The sequence below is a fragment of the Parasteatoda tepidariorum genome, chromosome 11, assembly GCF_982258835.1.
Source record: "Parasteatoda tepidariorum strain Cologne lab strain chromosome 11, Ptep-v5.0, whole genome shotgun sequence".
Taxonomy (NCBI): domain Eukaryota; kingdom Metazoa; phylum Arthropoda; class Arachnida; order Araneae; family Theridiidae; genus Parasteatoda; species Parasteatoda tepidariorum.
In genome coordinates, this window is record NC_141765.1 from 15,077,108 (window position 1) to 15,091,379 (window position 14,272).

A 14,272-nucleotide genomic window follows, 5' to 3' on the forward strand; every position below is an offset into this window, starting at 1 on the left:
CACGGGGTCTAACTTGCAGCTTACATGATGTGGTTGGATTTCTAGCTAGATCAGCTTACAGCATAGGAACTGGCACTATAGATCGGAACTGGCACTACAGAATCGGCCATCCTGCATTTCGGCTGGTCCTCCTACGACTCTAAAAATAATAAAAAAGAAAAAGCAGAACAGACTGAAAAATAAAATTGATGACTGAAAAATAAATGTTTTTGGTTAGTATCTTTCATAAAAAAAATCTTTCGAGTAAGAGTCAATCAGTTCAGGCACGTTCACTCTTCTGTCTTTACAAGTCTTTTGTTTCTTCTTCAACTATTCTTCCTTAACATCTTTCGTCCTTTTTTTTCTTTAACGTCTTTCGTCTTTTTTTTTCTTTAATGTCTTTCGTCTTTTTTTTCTCTTTAACGTCTTTCGTCTTTTTTTTCTTTAACGTCTTTCGTCTTTTTTTAACGTCTTTCGTCTATTTTTTTCTTTAACGTCTTTCGTCTTTTTTTCTTTAACGTCCTTCGTCTTGAACTTCTTCTACGTCTTTAAATTCTTCTACGTCTTTAAAGTCTTTCGTCTTTAAATTCTTTTGTCTTCTTTTACGTCTTTCGTCTTTAAATTCTTTTGTCTCCTTTTACGTCCTTCGTCCTTAAATTCTTTTACGTCTTTCGTCTTTAAATTCTTTTGTCTTCTTTAAAAAAATCAAATTCACTTCTTTAGCAATTATTTTTCATCTTCAAAAATTACAGTCTTTATTTATTTATTTATTTATTTATTTTTTTTTTTTTTTGCAAGCACTAAAATTCTTCTTTGCAACTGCTCCATGATTTAAGATACTCCGCACACGTTGTCGAGCAGTTGGGTCCTTCGTGATTCCCTTCTTTTACTACATCATAGGTATTTCCTCCTTTTACTCTTGCTATTTTGTAGGGGCCAAGGTACTTAGGTTTTAGCTTCAAATGAGGTCCAAATTGGGTTCTTTTGATGGCGACCAAATTTCCAATTTCGTAGGATTTTGGCTCCTTTCTTCTTAAATTATAGGTCTTTTTATTTTCTTGTTGAATTTTAAAAATTTGTTGCTTTGCGTGTTTTCTTAGTTCCTCTCTTTGGGCGTCAAACTGAGACTGAAATTCAATTTCGATCATTTCCTTTAGTTTTCCCAGTCCATTAGTGTTCATTTTTGTCCCAAAAAGCAATTCGAATAGAGTAGTGTCTATGCTTCTTTGATAGGTTGAATTTATCGTTTGTTGAACTTTATTTGTATGCTTGTACCATTCAGCTGGATTTTTTATGGATAATTTTGAAAGAATCGATATGATGGTTTGATTAATACGCTCTACTTGTCCGTTAGCTCTTGGAAAACCTGTTGTTATCAAATGATGTTTATTATTTTCTTTCGAGCAATAATCAGCAAATTCACTGGAGGTAAATGTTGTACCCCTATCTAAAATTATCTGGGAAGGACTTCCAAATACAGTTTTTTGGATTTCTAATTTGGCTAAAGTTTCAGCTGACGTGGTAGTCTTCGTGGGATAAATCCATACAAATTTGGCAAAAGCATCTATTATCGCTAACACATATTTATAATTTTTATGTGTGCTCTCCAAAGGTCCGAGATGATCAATATGAAAAGTTTTCAAAGGCATATCTTCTTTATGCAATGGATGTAATAGTCCTTCTTTCTTTCCTCTTTTATGATTCACTAGTATGCAATGAACACAATTTGCTATGATATTTTCTATTTTCTGTCTAAGTTTGGGTATGAAATAATATTCTTCGATTTCTTTTTCCGTATATTTAATTCCAGAGTGTCCTTTCTCATGAGCTGTTCTTATAATTTCGATTTGCATATTTTCTGGCACAACCACCAATTCTTTGCCATCAACAAATTTATACAAAATTCCGTTTCTATTGCAATAATCTTCATGATTCGAAATTTTAAGTAGTTCTTTTATAGTCTTAATTCCAGTATCTTTATCTTGGGCTGACCTGAGTCTTGGTAAAATGTTATCGACGGTAACACAAAATACATTAATTGGAGATCGGCTAAGGGCGTCTACGTGAGCCATCTTATTTCTAGAACGATGCTCAATTATGTAGTTGAATTCTTGCAGCAAAAGTGCCCAACGAGCTACACGAGTCGACAAATCTCGTTTTGACATAGTCTTTTCAAAAGCAGCACAGTCAGTAATTATTTTGAATGGAATACCTAACAGATAGATGCGAAATTTCTTGAGGGCTTCTACGATAGCAAGAGCTTCAAGTTCGTAGCTGAAATACTTTTTTTCAGCATCAGTCGTTTTTCTACTCATATAGTAAGTGGGGTGAAAATGTTTTTCATCAGGGAGTTTTTGCATTAAAATGGCAGCATATCCTTCTAAGCTGGCGTCTGTGTGTAACTCGGTTTCGTATTTAGGGTTATATATTGAAAGAACAGGATTTTGGGCTAACAAAGATTTTAATTGATTAAACGCTTTCTTTTCTTCAATGCTAAACTTAAACTTATGATCTTTTTTTAGCAGGTCACTCAGCGGTCTAGCTATTATAGAATAGTTCGGAATAAATTTTCTGAAGTATCCGGTCAATCCCAAAAAACTATGAATTTTTTTCAAATTTGTTGGCTCCGGAAAGTTAAGAACTGCTTTGGTTTTCAAGGTAGATGGGAATATTTTTCCATCCTCTATCACATGACCTAAAAATTCAATGCGCTTCTTTAAGAAATGGGACTTCTTGAAATTAATATCAAAGTCCATATTCATTAGCAATATTCAAAACCCGATTAAGTCGTTCAATACCTTCTTCAAGGGAGGAAGACAGAATAATTATGTCGTCTAAATATGGTAAAACTATGCCCTCATTAATCAAAGTTCAGAAAATGGTGTTTATGTATCTTTGAAATACAGCAGGAGAGTTGCATAGTCCAAAAGGAACTTTAAGAATTTGATATTGTCCTTCATGTGTCACAAATGAAGTGTATTTTCTACTATCTTTATTTACATCGACATGTAGGAATCCGTTCTTAAGATCAATTGTACTGAAAATTTTCGAGTCTTGTAGTCTATCTAAAATGTCTTCAATTAATGGGAGAGGAAATCTATGTTTGACAATTATCTTATTTAATTTTCTATAATCTATGCAAATACGAGGAGATCCGTCTTTTTTCTTAACTATTACAACGGGACTACAATATTCGGAAGAACTAGGCTCCACTATTCCTTGTTTTAACCATTCAACGACTTGAGCTTCAAAAGTCTTCTTTTCAGAAAACGGCAATCTACGTGGCTGGAGAAATATCGGTTCCTGATTTTTAACCAAAATGTTCATTTCAACATTAGTTGTCGTAAGTTTATCTGGCGCATAATCTAAAACTAATTGTTGTAACTTATTTTTTAAAACATTAGGAACACAAGGATCTATGTTAATTTCAACCTCATCAGATATAGTAAGATCGATTGGTAAAATAGACAAATAGTTTATTTCATCAAAACAAGGAGTTTTATTTTTAATTGTGATACCCTTTTCATTGATTATTGTTTCACCGTGCATTAAGACATTAAGGCCTATAATAGCGTCATACGGCATCATATCATTTTCTACAACACATATTTCAGCCAAACATTTGAAATCGTCAATTTTAATACTTTCTTTAAAATAACCTAACGGAGTCACTTTTGATTTACCAAATCCGTTTAGAGTGGAATTAAATGGAAATAGTTCTTTGGAGTTTAAATTATTAAAAATTGATCTTTTGATAAAGTGGCTTGCCTTCCTGTATCAAGAGTGGAATTAAATGGAAATAGTTCTTTGGAGTTTAAATTATTAAAAATTGATCTTTTGATTAAAGTGGCTTGACTTCCTGTATCAATCAAAGACTTCACAGTTAAGTTATCAACCGTTACCATTTTAAACAACTTTGGCTCTACACTAACATTTAAAGTAGCAACTTCCGTTTTTGCATTTGATTTTGGACATTGCGAAGCTTTGTGTCCAAACGCTTCACATTTAAAACACTTTAAACCCTTATCTTTATGTATGCAATATTTTGAAATATGATTTCTTGAACCACAATTGTAACACAATTTATTATTAAAAGTTTCAATATCAGTATTATACCTTATCTTTTCATTATTATTTTCATATTTATTTTCATTCCTATTTGAAACATCTTTTCTTACATTATACCTATCATCATATTTTGCTTTTGTTCCATCATAAGAATTATGTTTACTATCAAAGTCATGTTTTGTTCTGATTTTATCGAAAGCATTTTTACTCTTCGCGGAATCACTTTTTATTATTTCATAAACTTTAAGTTTCTCTTTAAATTCGGACAAATTTTTGCAGCCGTACAAAACAATTTTGTTTTCATGCTTATCGTTAATCCCCTTAATTACATAATGCATAAAAGCATCATCGTCTATTTTTCCGAAATTACAGATCTCTTTCATCTTTAAATAATATTCTTGAGCCGATTCACAATCCTTCATTCTACGTCTACTTAAAAGATCATGCAAATTAGCAGAATTAATTTCAAAAGAAAATTCATCAATCAAAGCTTCTTTTAATTTTCGCCATGAATTCATTTCCGGTACAGTTCTGACAAATAAAGAGGCGTTACCACCAAGAGAACTTTTGGCAAAAATAAATTTTTGTAAATCTGACAAATTAAACAATTTTGAAATATTTTCGAAATGTTCGATCCAATGAACAATATTTTCATGCGATCCTGCATTATACTTAGAAATAATACTTTCGATATCAGAATAATTAATAGCAACATTTTGAAATTCAAAATTTCTACAGGAATTATTTTTATCTTTTAAACACGAATTACTGTTTTAATTTTCATCATTGCTCAGCACTGGAAAATTGTGTTCCTTCTCTTTATTCAAAGGCTCAGTTTCACTTTGAGGATTGCTTATGTCTTCGTCCGACTCTGAAATAGACGCGTTGGCGCTGTTGGCGAGCTCTGCCGGTTTATTCAAATCCATTAATAACGTCAACATGTTTATTGCAATTTCGGTTTCATTGCCTTCGTACGAAATATTTAGAATATTGGAAAGAGTTATAAGTTGGTTAAGAGTGAATTCTTTTTCAATATTTTTTAATTTATTTTGAAATTCTTCGCTGTCTAAAGTAAAATTGAAACCAGTAAAATTTCTTAATCGTTTTCTGTTTGAACGATCGCCTTCTACATCGAAAATAAATTTATGTAGAAGTCTTATTTTGTCTTTCTTAAAATTTTTCAATGCTTTGCTTACTTGCTTAATATCGTTAAGAATCATTTTTGATTTATGAATAAAAGTCTACGTACCCCAATTGTAGTTGCAGAGATGAAATAAAAAAAAAGAAACGAAAGTTTCATCACAACGCCATTCCGTTACTTACTTTCACAAGAATGAAACCATTCAGCATCCAATTTTTTCGCCAATAATTTTTTTTTACTAGCAATTTTTTCTCAATCTAATTTCTTCACCATCAATTAGTTCTCGAAACCACTTCTGATTTTGTGGGGACGGCATGAGTGGTCGTCTTTGAAAATGAGAGACACTGTACTTTAACAAAACATTTATTAAACGCTAAATTTACATGAAGATGGACGATAAACAAACACATAAATAACACTAAAATAAATGAGTTCGTCTTCGTGAAGTTAAAAGAAAATTATCATTGCTACTCTTCTCTGGAATCCATAAGCGTCTCCTTTTTGGTTAGTTCCACAACGCGCTCCCGTGTCTCTCGTGTCTTAGGGAAAATCGCACGGGATCTAACTTGCAGCTTACATAATCTGGTTGGATTTCTAGCTAAATCAGCTTACAGCACAGGAACTGGCACTATAGATCGGAACTGGCACTACAGAACTAGCACTACATATATATACATATATGTGACGCCCGGTGGCTGAGCGGTAGACAGGTCCCTGGTTCGATCCTCGGACCGGGCAAGGTTGATTCAGCCTGTCGTGTCTCAGCCTTCAGTGGGTCGATAAATGAGTACCAAGCATGCTTAGGAACTAAACACTGGGGGTTCCGCGTTCGACTGACCACCTGACCGGGACATCTGCTCCTGCACCCCAGAGCCCAAAGTCGAGAAAACTAAGATGGGCAGAGCAGGCCTTGGCCCTGTATGGGCTGTCGCGCCACTGAGTTTAGTTTAGCTTAGTTTATATATATATATATATATATATATGTAATGCAAAAATTATAAATACTTTTGTATATACTAGGCCGGGATAGCCTGGTCAGTGGGGTGCCGGGCCCATGTCCAAGAGTTCGTTGGTACGGTCCCTGCTGGTCGAAGACTCCCCGTGTAGTAAATGGTGACTGATGCACGTTAAATCTGTCGAGTCTCAAAGTCCTCCATGTTCCCATAACAAATCAATACCTCTGGGGGTACCGATACAGAAGTTTCCTTGTCTTCTGGATTGGTTCAAAATTACAAGGCTACGGCGTTGAACATTTGCAGTCGTAAACCCAAAAATTGGGTCGACTGTTCAACGGCGGTCATAAAATAAAATAAAATACTTTTGTATTTATAAAAGCATTAAAACTCTTTTCATAAAATGTCTTTGGTAAAGAATAGATGTAGAGATATTCTATTTTGAGACTCAAGGCTGAAAACATACCATTGAATTATAATTAGATTTATATTTCAAATGAGTCATTTTTGGAAACCTCTTTCACTTCCATATTAGGAAGCAGTAAATGATTTTCCTTAATGCGTAGGGTTATAAGGTATGTACGAAGTGAGCCTTTTCATCTCCTTTTCTATTAGTATATAATCCAGGAGCGATTGTTTTCGTATGACTCTTGCTGTATGATGTGATCCATGTAAGATGTGCCGGAACTATCCGGAGTTTTGTCCACCCCCTCCCTTGTGTTGTGGAGAGTGGATGTGAAATGTTATAGCCACCAGCCTACCCGTAAATAAAACTAATGAGGGAATAATTGGTTCACGACTGAATTATTTGAGCTAATATTGTAACCAATGATAACAGGGATGTAGCCCTGTTATTATATATATATATATATATGTATATATATATATATTATATCGAGTATGTTAAGTGTATTTTCAAAATACACTTTTTAAATATGTAAAAAGCTGAACATATTTTTTATAGAAGCTTCTTAAAAAAATGAATTATTAACGATAATAGTATATTAGTTAAAAATATAAATCCATTCGCATACTTACACTAAGACGTCTTACACTAAACGTATGTGTTTATTTCTGAACTTTTAAGCTTAACTTTTTTGTTAAAATAAGTTAGAATATTATATCACATTTCATGAACGTTTTTAATGCAATTTTGCTTAATTAAGTATATTCAAGGGGAAGTATCATGTTTTAATGCCATGTATTAGACATAAAAAATGATAAATAAGCTTGATAAAAACAATTGTTTATCTGTAAAATCGAAATAAGGAAGTAATGCTTATAATTATTTCGTTATTATACTTGCTTTAAACAATGGCATTTTATTTTAAACTTATTTAGTGAAATTTAATGTTGAAAATTCTTTAATAAAAAAACTGAATAATAATGATTAAAAAATGTACATATCTTTTCAAGATTTTCCAACATCGAAAAACTACTTTCAGTGGGTGTGGAATCATATTTGAGATTTAAAAGTGAATTTGCTGCATGAGACTTTTAGGAGAAGATTTTATTATTTCATGCAGAAATAATAATAACTGATTATATAATAAATATGAAGAATATGCTAATAAAATTAAATATATAAATCACTCAATTAATAATAGCCACGACTTAAAAGTGTGTTAATAATAGTGTGTTATTTTATGACAAAAAATGTAATGAAAATAAATAAAATGAAATGTAATAAAAAAAGAAAAATTATAAATTTATAATTGATAAAATTTTTAATGTCATTATTAGTTTTTAATATAATAATTATAATTATTTTTGATCCTAACGAGAGAAAAAGTTACACTCTGCCTGTCCTTTATTGTAGGGCATTGTTCTGTAATGTTTTACACCTCCTTTAGTCTACCGTACTTCATTATTTTAGGCATTCTTGAATCTACTATACTGCAATGTTTTACTCTGTACAGTATCATTTGCACAGTATTGAGTGTACTTTACAGTTTTACACTTTCCTGGGTTTATTGTACTGCGATATTTTATACTTTACTGAGACAACTGTATTTTATACTGTACTAAATCTAGTGTATTTATAAATACTTTATTTTTTTCAATTTTTAAATGAGGTTTTTGAAATGATTTTAAATAGTAAGAAAATTAAATTTTGCGAAAACAAAATTCTCAAAAAAATTGACATGAAAAAAATACATAAAGCAACTGTTTTTTAGTGTTCATCACTGAAATAATTCATAAAATATACATAAAAATTATTGAAAAACAATAGTAGTTTCGAAAGATTTTGGATAAATTTCGTTTTGAATAGTGAAACTCATATAATTTCTGATCTAGCTAAAAATTTAGAAAATTCAATAAGTTCTCTAAAACCCATATGTATATCTATTTTCTCGGAGAAATAATTTTTTATCTTGAGATTAAGGAAGGTCAAAGTTTTCTCGATTTTTATTCATTGCACTATAATAAATAAATAACGTTGAGTTTATTTTAAGGATATTTAATCAAAATATCAAAGTTCAGTTGTTAGTCAAATTTAAAGTAAAAATGGTCTAGATTTTATATCTAATTTTAGAAACGTCAAAATTATCTTTCTACTTCAAATTTTGATTTAACTTACTTGCGTCATTTTTCATTTTTCTTTTATCAACTACTGATTTTTCTCTTATTGTTACAATATCTCAGAAAAATCAAAGCGAAGGTTGAAAAATATAGATAATTATGCGAAATAAATATGTAACAGCATGACTCGAACATTTTAAAAATATTTGGCATTTTTGTACGATAAGCTACTTTTATCGAATTTTTTTTCGAAAATAAATTTTGTTTATTCAGTGTTTCTTTAAATTCTAATTTATAGTTCGTTCACCAGGAGTTGGCACTTTGCTCCACCTCCCCGGACGCAGAGTTCATTTCAGCACAGGAGTAAGAAGAGAATCAACTTCGCGCTTGAAACTGAGACAACCCTTAATGTGCGCCAAACACAAAGAGTGAATTCTCTTCCAGTCACTTTACTTCGCTTTATCATCTGCTAATATACCTTTCGCTTCGCATTTCAAATTTAAAAACTGCTGTTTTCCCAGCAAAATGTCTCAAAAAGAACAAATTATTCACTCAAAAAAAAGTATCATAAAAAATGGGGCGGAATATCATCAAATTTATGAAATATTTAATGTTAAAAAATGCACATAAAGTTTGCGAAATAAATATTTTTGCCATACGATCGCCAAACAGCAACCTTGTTCAGGATTGCTTACAACCTTCTCCCAAAAATAGCGAAATAGTATCGTAGCATACCACGTGATGAAGGCGGAGCCAAGTGCCAACTCCTGGTGAACGAGCTACAGCGCTCATAGCTAGTTCCAAGTCACTTTTTTGGAAATACTATATCAAGAAGCACTTGCGCTGCTTTTTAATTACACGGCAGAATATATATCATTTGAGATTATTACAGTTAAACATTTTTTTCAAATCGCCCTGCAGGAAAAGTGGCATGTTTTTAATTGTTTACGGTTACTTTCCTGACATTTGAATTTGGTCTACCATACACAGGGTATTCTGCAAAGTCTGCCCTTAATAGGTATTTATAGAATCCATCTTAAAATAAAAATATAAAAGAATACATATGGAAGACATAAATATTTAAGCGAGAAAAAAACATAAACGCTATCGAAAATTGGTAAATTACAATAGAGAAAGGAGAATATTTTTTAAATCAAAACAGGTTTAACTGGGGGTTGAAATTTGAAGTGGTTTTGAATAATTGTCCTTCTCTGTTTTCCCCTGACATCAAACTAGTCTTGTTGTTTATTAAATTTGCCTTCCTGTACAGTGTTCTGTGAAATTTCGATAGCGTTTTACTCTTTTTTTACACGGTTAAATATGACGTAAGAAATTTGCTTTTTTTTAAAATTCATTTTAGATAAGGTCTCTATAAATACATATAAAAGGCTTCCTTTATGGAACACTTAGTGTAAAACTGATTATTAAAATTTTACTATTAAGACAATAGCACAGAGTTAGATTTTTTATGCTATAAATAATATATGCAGAGCCACGATGGCTCAGGGGATAGAGCGTTCGCCTTCCAATGAGGCGAACTGGATTCGAATCTCAGTCGATACGAATTCCGCATCCGACTTGCACCGACCACAGTGCTGACGTTAAATACCCTCAGTGGTTGACGGATCATGGGTTAGAGTCCCCTTGCCGTCAGGCTAACCGTGGGAGGTTCTCGTGTTCTTCCTTTCCATGTAACGCAATGGCGGGTTAGCTCCTTTAATAAGTCCTCCACGAAGGCAAAATTTCTTCCAATACTCGATCCAGTAGTCCTCTTGTCTTCTGGATTGGGTTCAAAATTACAAGACTACGGAGTTGAACATTGGTAGTCGTAAACCCATAAAATTGGGTCGGCTGTTCAACGACGGTTATAAAATAAAATAAAAAATAATATATGCAGGGTGCCCACTGAAGTCCATTTCTCTCTTTTAACATTCAAACGGCTGCAGCAATAGCTATAAAAAGAGAGTCTAGGTTAATCAAAATAGTAACATTAAAGTTCTACAGAATGAGAATGTTTATATGTTATATGAATGTTCAGTGAAAAATTGATAATTCAACATTGCTTCCTTGAAAACGGTAAGAGATATTGTAAAAAAGTCATTTTTAAAGTTGAGTTCCTCGATTAAGTACTTGTGTGTATTAATGCGAAGAAAATAATACTTAAAATGCGTAATTTTTTTGGTTCGAAACAATTAAAAAAAGAAAAGATAGTTATTATAAAACACCTTTCTTTTAGATATTCAAACTCTTTTTAAGTTGTATACAATAAGAATATTTGAGGAACTGACTTGCTTTCTTCCTAAACTAAAAAAACTGGTAGCAAAACATTCTTTAACACATCTCTTTACTTTACCAATTTAATATTCTGAGAACAGAAATTCTCTAATAGAAATAAACATTTTTTTAAAAATAAACGTAAAAAAGTGACTTTTCGAATTCTGATTTTTCTGATCGCATTCTGATTTGATGACATTTGGAAATTTTGCACCGAGTTTCTTTAGTTTAGGGAGGACGTTGGTCAAAAAATTATAATTTCACTCAGGTTTTCTTCTGAGTACGATAAAAAAAAATTTTTTTATTGATATTTGGCACTACGAGGTTTCAGAGGGGCCGGAATAACCTAGTTGGTAGGGTATTGAGCCCATGTCCAAGAGGTCATGAGTTCAATCCCCGCCAGCCGAAGAATTTCCGTGTAGTAAATGGTGATTGGTGCACGTTAAATCGGTCGGGGCACAAAGTTTTCCAAGTTCTTGTAACAAATCAATATCTCTTGAGGTACTGAATTGCTGATTGATCGTTTTCTGGTTTAGGTCAAAATTACAATGTGTGGATGAATAAATGGTTGTATAAATATATCAGTCCTTTAAATCGGGCTCTGACGTGTATGTGTGTCTGAAGTCGTATTCTTGGCCATAGATGGTGCTACGGAAAAACAAGAAACGCAACCTCTGACCTTAACCTTAAATTCGCTTGGTTTCACCAAGCAGACTTGCTGGTATTGACAATTGACACTAGAAACAACAACAATAGATGTTTCAACTATATATTTACGAAATACTTTTTTTTACAATTAAATTTATTTGTCACGAGTAAAATCAAAACAACGGTATCGCTCTTTTGATATAATTTCGCTTTGAAAGATTAGTTAAACGTTTATATATATATTTTTAAAAAGAAAATGGTACTAGGTGTTTATTTTTCTATCTCTTATAGTTCGTTTATTCATGGCTGGTATTATGATTATTGATTATTTCTGGTGTTCTTATACACCGGAAAAAATGAAGAAAGAAAGGTAATATTGTTTTTTTACCATGTTTGGGACTACAAGAATATTTCATTAACCCTAACATCTGATTCGAAAGCAAGGGATTGAAACTTATTTCTAAAAAATTTTCAACTTTTTTAAAACAAAATTGATACTAGTTTCAATTTTTTCCATGTGTTTAAAAACCCTGATTTTCTTTCCTCTTTTAATGTTTTCATATTGTATTTATAGGAAGTTTTTATCTTTATAAAGAAGGAAGTCGTCGTATATCATTCATCAAATTACAAATTCAAGGTCAATAAAAGGCTACTAAAGTGAATGATTATGTTTTTATGTTACATCGCACCGAATATAACAATTACGTATGATAGCCACTCATATTTAGAAGGCTTTTGTTAACTCGAATAATTTTTTATAAGGACGAATCAATTTCTCAATTCTGAAAATTTTTGAAATTATTTTCAATTTTAAACAAAATATGGATTCTATAACGGCTTTGAGCGTTTAGATTCATTTCATTAATTTTTAATGTTGATTCAAAATAAAGTTTGAATTGAGGAAATCTGGTCATATGAGGTAGGTTTTTTTTATTGTTGTGTTAAGCTTTAGCATCGCAATATGTTTATCTAAAATTTACTTACTTTTGAGTTATTAACTAGTAAATTTCATTTTAGTTTGTAAGTTGGCAAAATTGTAATAACATTTTCCGGAGAGCATTTTTTTTTCACTGTGTAAATGGAAATCCATTAAAGTAACATTTTTAAGTATCAATAGCTTGAAGTGTTTACTTTCCTTATAAAATGATATACTGTATGTCACTAAAAAGGCACCAACGATTTGAAATATAAATCAATGAAAAACTGGAGGATATAGAAATGTGCAGTTTGCTGCGTTCTGTTTAGAAAACTAGACTGCATTATCATAGACTTTCAGAATAAGCTATATTTGTCAATAGATAGCGTTTCTTAATTATAAGCCTTCAAAAGAATGTTTAAAAAAACACAATTAGCCACAACAGTATAGCGTAGACAGAGAATGAAATAAACGGAAGTTCTAGCAAATATTTCATCGGAAAACATTGTTTTACAGTTTAGTGGAAACTTAATAATTTGATTCCAAAGCAGTATTAAGTAAATCAGAAATTTCTATCCCCTTCCGTTTAAATTAATGAATTTTTTATAACAGTGGCATTTTTTGGGACATTCGGGTTTAAGCCTTTTTTCTTAAATTAACTTGGAAATTGAACTACTTCAACATTTTTAAAATTTTGCGTCAGTGAACTAAGACATTAAAAAGCTCAAAATCTATTTTAAAGGTCAAAAATTTATGATGCACTTGTAAGGTAAATAACTTTGACTCAAAATGAATAATTAAAAAACATATTACAACAATTTTAATATACAGCATGTTTTAGTGAAGAATATTTTTGAATCCTTATTGAAAATAAAAGTAAAAAATGTACACATTCAGGGTCACAGTTTAGTATTTAAGCGAGGGAAAAAAACGAACGTTATCAAAAGTTGTCAATTTACAGTACAGGAAAGCGCATATAATAAACTTCAAAATGGGTTTAATTGAAACTTGAAGTTATTTCTAATAATCTTCTCTCAACTCCTCTCTGTTTCCTCTCGCAGTCTCGTTTAATACTTTTGCCTTCCTCTATTGTGATTTGCTAGATTTCAATAGTTTTTATTTTTTCCTCGTATAAATATTTATATTAATTTCGTATTGTTAATATTAATTAAATATTAATTTTGACCCCCACCCGAATGTTCATACTTTTTCCACTTTATTTTGGTGAGGATTCCAACAAACACATAATTATTGTGGTCTTTAAGGAATACCCTGTACTGTTTAGCACTAGAGAAAACTGTTTACTTTTTCCTTTCCTGGAAAATAAATGGAAAGCTTTTTCCATCATCACTATAAAAGTGTTGAGATATGTTTTATTTAACTATTTTTTACTAATTCAACTATGATTTTACTTATTGTTTTCTATGATCGATAAACAATGTTTGAAACAACTGTGATTCAATTAACTAGTATAAGCGTGAATTATCCGTTACATATAGGATATTTAAAATAATAAGTTTTTTAATAAGCATTTATCTTAATAGTTGTGTTCTTTTCTTTTGATGTTATTGCAGGGGTAAGAAATCGGGGTAAGAAATGTAACTAAACCATTTTTATATAAATTTATTTTACATTTAATATTCATTTAAACTGATTTAAATCACCACTGCTTATTTAAAGTAAAATTATGCAAGGTTTTACGAGCATACTTAAAACTAATGTAAATACAAAAGTTGAGAGCCGTGATGGCATAGTGGTTATGACACTGAG

The 14,272-nt window shown here is 31.3% G+C and overlaps 1 protein-coding gene across 1 annotated transcript in view; it reads left to right on the forward strand.

The window, feature by feature from the left end:
- The first annotated feature begins 12,273 nt into the window (after positions 1-12,273).
- The window catches only part of LOC139427122 (flavin-containing monooxygenase 5), a 38,857-nt gene continuing 36,858 nt past the window's right edge, over positions 12,274-14,272 (forward strand). The window contains 1 exon segment of the mRNA XM_071187825.2: positions 12,274-12,505. The gene's annotated coding sequence lies outside the window, so the exon portion shown is untranslated.